The sequence below is a fragment of the Myodes glareolus genome, chromosome 10 (assembly GCF_982192425.1).
Source record: "Myodes glareolus chromosome 10, mMyoGla1.1, whole genome shotgun sequence".
Lineage (NCBI taxonomy): Eukaryota > Metazoa > Chordata > Mammalia > Rodentia > Cricetidae > Myodes > Myodes glareolus.
In genome coordinates this window covers 18,282,410-18,289,737 of record NC_142035.1, presented here as the reverse complement: position 1 = coordinate 18,289,737, position 7,328 = coordinate 18,282,410, and the positions used below count along the sequence as shown (strand labels likewise).

The 7,328-nt window shown below is 47.0% G+C and overlaps 1 long non-coding RNA gene across 1 annotated transcript; it reads left to right on the top strand.

Moving 5' to 3' along the window:
- Positions 1 to 474: 474 nt before the first annotated feature.
- LOC148120581 (uncharacterized) lies at positions 475 to 4,211 on the top strand. Its single transcript, XR_015739135.1, has 3 exons — positions 475 to 610; positions 2,830 to 2,915; positions 4,038 to 4,211. It is a non-coding gene; the product is annotated as an uncharacterized LOC148120581 (long non-coding RNA).
- The last annotated feature ends 3,117 nt before the right edge of the window (positions 4,212 to 7,328 follow it).

The window sequence follows — 7,328 nt, the reverse complement described above, 5'->3', positions numbered from 1 at the left end:
AGGTGGCTGGAGAATTCTCTATATTTGGATTTCAGACCTTCATACTGCAACTAAGGGATGGACGTTGGTTTCTAGTAGGTCCCACCCATTTCAATTTGGTACTGACCTCGCGGTCACTGACAATTCTTCAGGCTGTGGCCATTTCCTGGTGATTTAACAAACGGAATTTCTTGCTTATTTTTGCTTGTTTTCTAAATTATATTTCCGAGGAAGGGTGCAAATGCAAGACGGGAGTTCTTTGTTCTGTCTTCCCTGGGTACTCTTCGGCAACCCACAAAGGTTCCACCTCCATGAAAGAACTGGTCCTCGGTGCTTGGGCCAGTGTCCTAAACGGCAAGGAATGCAGTGACTCAGCTAGTCACTCAGGGACACTTTGGTGAGCAAGGCCACGGGAAGGAAATCATTACAGACAGCTGGACTGTAAAAAGCAAAAATACTCCACACACCAAGCTCCACAAGCCAGTAGAAGCCGAGCGTTCCATGATTCAACAGGCCTGTTTCTGCCACGTGGCTCATGCTCATGGTACGTGGCACATAGCCCTGGCTGGCTGCTGGCTGCTGCTCTAAGCACAGCTAGGAAAACCGAGAGAGCAGGGACCTCAGGAAAGCTGTGAGTGCCTTTTCTCCCCACTCTGACTGTCTGTCCACTTGTCTGCTCCTTGTCCTCCTTTGCTGTCCCTTTACCCGCTTATCATAACCCTCAAAATCAACAATAACAATAAGCTGGAATTAATCGTTTCACACACGCTGGCAACTTGGCAGGGATACAAGGTCAAACAACCAGTATCCTCTCAGGGCCCCAAGGTGGGCAGACACCCGACAAGTCTTGCTCCCTGGGGTAGGTTCCAGCATCCTGGGAAAAGAAGCCAGTAGCAGTTCCAAGGGACTGAGACTGGGCTGGAGACAGGACAATCGAAGATGTGACTACAGGTTCACTTGCTTTTACTGGAGGCCTAGTGTGTGTCAGACCCCGGTCTTACGCTCAATTAGTGAGGACAGACCAAACATCCTGTCCTCCCAGGGTCCACATTCCCGTGGAGGGGGGTCAAACACCAGCTAGCCTCAAGATGTAAGATACAATAGCACGTGAGGGAGTGATTCTTGTGTGTGTATGTGTGTGTGTGAGTACTCACCCAGATGAGATACATGTGTATGTGTGTGTGTGTGCGAGTATTCACCCAAATGAGATACATGTGTATATGTGTGTATATGTCTGTGTGTATAAGTACTCATCCAGATGAGATATATGTGTGTGTATGTGTATGTGTGAGCACTCACCCAGATGAGTTACATGTGTGTGTATGTGTGTGCGTGAGTATTCACCCAGATGAGATACATGTGTGTGTGCGCACATGAGCACTCACCCAGATGAGTTACGTGTGTGTGTGCGCGTGCGCGCGCATGAGTACTTACCCAGATGAGATACATGTGGGTATGCTCACTCGTGTATGCACATGTAGAGGCCAGAGGGTTATCTTCCTCCATTGTTCTCCATTTTATTCTTGGACACAGTTTCTCTGTTTTCATTTTGGGCAGTCAGTGAGTCCTGAAGGTTATCTTTCTTTTTTAATCCATTTAGTGCCCACAGAGGCCAGATGAGGGTGTGTGATCCCCTGAATCTGGAATTACAAATGGTTATGAGCGGTTATGTGGGTGCTAGGAACTGAACCCAGACCCTCTGGAGAGCAATCAGCGCTCTTAACAGTTGAGAAGCCTGTGAAGAATTTTTTTTCTTTTAAGATAAAGTCTCAGGCCAGGGATGGTGGCACATGCATTTAATCCCAGCACTGTGGAGGCAGAGGCAGGTGGATCTCTGTGAGTTCAAGGCCAGCCCCTGATCTACAAAGCAAGCTCCAGGCCAGTCAAGGTTGCATAATGGGACCCTGGGACCCTGTCTCAAAAAGAAGAAGAAGAAGAAGAAGAAGAAGAAGAAGAAGAAGAAGAAGAAGAAGAAGAAGAAGAAGAAGAAGAAGAAGAAGAAGAAGAAGAAGAAGAAGAAGAAGAAGAAGAAGAAGAAGAAGAAGAAGAAGAAGAAGAAGAAGAAGAAGAAGAAGAAGAAAAGAAGAAGAAGAAGAAGAAGAAGAAGAAGAAGAAGAAGAAGAAGAAGAAGAAGAAGAAGAAGAAGAAGAAGAAGAAGAAGAAGACCTGGAATTGTTCATCCTCCTGCTTCTACCTTGCTCAGTTTTATGAACAGCTGGGGTTTGGACCCAGGGTCTTTTGCATTCTACCGACAGAGATGCATCCCTAGCCTGCTGGGGAATTTTCTTTCAAGACACGGAAAGCTCCACTTTACACAGTGGTCTTTCGGGTTTTCCTCATTAGGTCAGAATTCACTGTCAAATTCCGAAAAGGCTCAGCCATCTGACGTTGTTCCTGAGAGAGGCAGTTGGAGCCCGCATACTGCCAGGCAACATGGCGAAGCCAGTCAATCCTCAGCTGGCACCACAGGCTTTTCTCTGGCAGGGGCAGCAGAGGGAGAGCCTAGAGGAGACAGGGCCAGAGAAGCTGCTTCCCAAGCCCTTCCCCTTTGCTAGCCGTGGAAGATCAGGCCTTGCACTCAGAGCATGGGCTGGGCTTCGGAACCTTTAGCCTACTGGTGGATGTAATTGAGAGTCGAATCTCTGTAGATGCCTTAGAGGCCAGAGGCTCTCTTGATCTGAGGGATGGAAAGGCCCAGCACCCCTTGGGTCTTGCTCACCCTCTTCACCCTCTGTTTTCCGAAGTGCTCTTTTTACGTAGAAAAAATATATATATATTTTTCAAATATTGAAAATCCAAATATATGGAGGGCTTCCACGATACCCACCATGTTTTTTCCTTTGCTCTTAGGGCAGGGAATATCACAACCACCTTCCTCACCTTGCTTCGCCAACACGGAACTACTTCCAGGTAGCACCATTTGGCCTTCCTATAAGGTAAGCCCCATAATGCTCCAATCATCTTCTAATTTGAACTGAGTTTTCAGGCCTACATATATCTTAGAGAAAGCTCTCTGAACCCCTTAGCCTGGCTATGGGCTCCTGCAGCCGTACTCACCTTAAATGGTAGTTGATTGACTGGCACCTTCTTAGACCCAGCACCCATGACTGTGAAGCCCATATGGCATGCCCAGGGCCGTCTTCGGCCCTAGTGTTCATAGGTTATAAACAACCTACCTGAAAGCCTCCACTGTGGTTTAATCTCTGCCTGGGTGGAGATTTACACATTTCAGATCCCTTATTAGACCAAGTGTCAAATCAAGAGTTCGGAGAGAAGGAAAGGGACTTACGTAAGACACTAACAACTGCCAACCCCCCTTCAAAGTTTCTGACTCACTAGGTCTGGCAGGTGGGTAGGTGGAGAATGCGCATTCCTAACTCAGTCCCAAGTGCTACTACTGCTGCTGGCCCAAGGAATTCACTCTAAGTAACACTAGCTAAGACTGGGGAGCGGCAAAACCAGGAAAGTGCTTGCCTTGCAAGCGTAAGGACCTGGGTTAAAAAAAAAACAAAAAAACAAAACTTAAAAAACTAGGTGTTGATGGACATGGTGGCACATGGCACATGCATTTAACTCTATCACTCAGGAAGCAGAGGAAGGTGGATCTCTAAGAGTTTGAGGTCAGTCTGGTCTCTATATGGAATCCCAGGCTAGTGTGGCAGGTGTGTGTGTGTGTGTGTGTGTGTGCGCGCGCGCACGCGTGTGTGTGTGTGTGCATGTGTGTGTGTGTGTGTGTGTGTGTGCGTGTGTGTGTGTATGTGTTTGTAATCTCAGTTCTGGGGAGGCAGACACAGTTGGATTCCTAGGGTCAATGAGATATCCTGTCTCAGAAAAGAAGGAGAATGGCTTCTGAGGAATGGCACCTAAGGTTGTCCTCTGTCCTCTGTAAGCATGTGTACACTCATGTACTCATCCACACACAAATACACACAGGTGCACACAAAATAAACAAATAAATACATGGTGGCAGTTTGAATGACATTAGCCCCCATAATCTCACAGTAAGTGGCACTATTAGGAGGTGTGACTTTGTTGAAGTAGGTGTGGTCTTGTTGTAGGAAGTGTGTCACTGTGGGGCAGGCTTTGAGGTCTCATGTATGCTCAAGATACCACCCAGTGTCTCAGACCACTTCCCGGTGCCTACAAGATGCAGGACTTTTAGCAACTTCTTCAGCACCACGTCTTCCTGGACATCACCATGTCCCACCATGATGATAATGGACTGAACTTCTGAAACTGTAAGTGAGCCACCCCTATGAAATGTTTTCCTTTATAAGATTTGCTGTGGCCATGGTGTCTCTTCACAGCAACAAAAACCCTATCTAAGGCATATACCTTAGAGCACCTGTCTTTTCATTGGTAAATGGAATTATTATGGGCTCCTGTGTCTTATGAGAAACCAATGAGAATGAAACCAATGGGTACCTGGTGCCTACACCCAGTAGGTGCTCAGTGAACACATGGGTAGACGTGGGAAAGGGTTTAAGCAGGTCAGCTGGGCTTGCAGAAGATCTGAGGCCAGGGAGTCCTGGTTACACTGTGGAGGCAGATGGGAGTCATGCGTTGTTCTGAAGCTGGACTAAGGAAACTGAATGTGGCAATTTGTGTGTTTTTTGGGGTGTTTTGGGTGTTTTGTATGAATTTGGGTGTTTGGGCAGATGCTGTGAACTTAGATATTTGGGCAGACACGGATTTACCAGATTTAACAACAACAACAACAACAAATGAAAACATGCAGTTAATCTTGAATTTTAGGCTAATAATGAACGTTACATGGAACATACTTACGCTAAGAAATGCGTATCTGAAATAGAAATGTAGCTAGTGTCTTTTGGTTTTATTTGCTAACAGCAGCCATACACGGGTTGCCTGCCTTCCACCCCTAGAGACTGTTCCCTGAGACGAGCCAATTCCGGCTACCCCTGCATCCGGTCCCACTAGGACTGGTGGAAGCTCTGGTCCTGGCAGCCAGTCTTGCCGCTTATGACATGTGATCACAGCTGCGAGCCTGGCTCAGAGCTTCCATTCACCTCAGGCTGGGTTCACCCGCAAGGAAGTAGTAGGACAAAGCAAGTAGTCACTGGACCTGCCTGTGGATGCAGAAGCATTTAGGCTACCTAATTTCAACAAGAAGGCAGGCCTGGTTATGCTACGCTTGGATTACTAAGAAACCAACAGCCACCAGTGGTATAGGATCCAGCTAGCAATGGACCTAGGAAGAGGGGGGATGACCTAACCTCTAACTTCAGAAACAGGCAAATGCCGTCCACAGGGTACTTTCAGACTAAAAGGACACCCCAGGGTGGTAACACAAGCTACAAGCTGTAGCAGGATAGTCCTTGCCTTGGTCAGCTTGGCGGGGTGTTAGGATAAATAAAACCACCAGAGACTGCCTCTCACCTCCTCACACCCGTCCATGCTTACCAAATTCCAGGTGATTCAGAGTTCCTGAAAACAAGCTTGGTGGAAATCCAACTTCTGTGATAATCTTTATGTGACCTTTCCCCCCAAACCAAAAAAAGAAAAAAGAAAAGAAAAGAAAACAGCATGAGTTTCATCTTCAAAGCTGGGAGATTAAAACTGGCCGTGGGGCTGTGTGCCACTATAGGGGCTAAGGCCAGAGAATCACCTGAGGCCAGGCGTTTGAAGTCATCCTGGGCAACAGAGCAAAACCCTGCCCCCCAAAACAAACAAATTCACATAAAACAAAAAGAAAGGGTTGGGAGTGGCTCAGTGGTAATAGCTCTTGTTCTGCAAGCATGAAGAAGAGTTCAAATCCCTAGGATCCATGTAAAAAAAAACAGTCAAGGGGGTTGGGGCGATGGCTCAGCAGTTCAGCGTTCGGGCTGCTGAGCACAGCTGTTTGATTCACAGTGTCCACAGGGACTCTCACAGCTGCTTTAACTCAAGTCCAAGGAGATCTACTGCCCTCTTCTGGCCTTTGTGGGCACTGCACCCAGGTGGTTTACAGATATATATGCAAGCAAAACACCCAAACATACAAAATTATAAAATAAAAAAGAAAGCCAGACTTGATGACACATGCCCATTGAAAAGAAAAGGAAAGAAGAGAAGAGAAAAGAAAAGAAATTCAGTCACTGCTGTGTATGACTATAAGCCCAGCAGTGTGTGACACAGGAAGATTCAGAGACACCACTGGCTAGCAGAGCCCAGAAAGCAAGCTTCTGGTTCAGACATAGGCCCTGTCTCATGGCACTGAGGTAGAGATCTTAGAGATCTGCTCCGGCCTCCATACCTACCCAGTCACCTCCTAACACACACACACACACACACACACACACACACACACACACACCAAACACCTAAACAATGATAAGCATTATTGAATGCCTAATATGTACCATGCACTGTGCTCAGCATCTATTTAGCTCAATAAAACTACATGGGGTTGAAATCTCAGTGCCATGGAGTCAGCCTTTGTCAAGGCCATGAGGATTTAGATATGCAGCCAAGACTGAGGACCACCGAGTATTAAATCTTCACAATATAACCCTGCAAGGTAAATTTTGTCACCATTTTGCAAGGGAAATTAAAGATCAGAAAGTTAGATGTAGGCTGAGCATGGTGGGGTACACCTCTAATCCCAATACTCTGGAGGGAGGCAGAGGAAGGCAGAGCTCCAAGAGTTGAGGCCAGTCTGGCCTAGGTAGCTACACAGTGGGGCCCTATCTATCTTTCGGTCTGTCTATCTATCTATCTGTCTGTCTGTCTGTCTGTCTATTGAGACAAGATCTTTCTACATAGTCCTGGCTGTCCTCAAATTCACCTTGTAGACCAGGCTGGCTTCAAACTCAGAACTCACAAAGATCAGCCTACCTCTGCCTCCTGAGTACTGAGATTAAAGGCACGCGCCACTGTGTCCGCCTGTGAGACCCCACATCTTTAAATAAGAAAAAGATCAGGCTGGAGAGACGGCTCAGCAGTTAAGAGCACTGGCTGTTCTTCCAGAGGTCCTGAGTTCAATTTCCAGCAACCACATGGTGGCTCACAACCATCTGTGATAAGATCTGGTGCCCTCTTCTGGCCTGCAGGCAGAACACTGTAAACATAATAAATAAATAAACCTTTAAAAAAAAGAAGAAGAAGAAGAAGAAGATCTACTCTTGCTTCAGAAGCCCCAGTCTGTGACCCCTCCTACCTCTGTCACGGTGTTCTTTAAGAAAGAAGTTCCTCTTTCCCAGGGTTTTACCATCCAGTATAGCCGTTCTCTCTAACAGTGCCATGGACATCTTGTGGCACGCCACAGTCGCCAGGGCCACCCTGAGAATGCTCTGCTTTCAGCACGGCTCCTCTAAGATAGCAGCTAGACACTACGGGAAGGGCAGCAA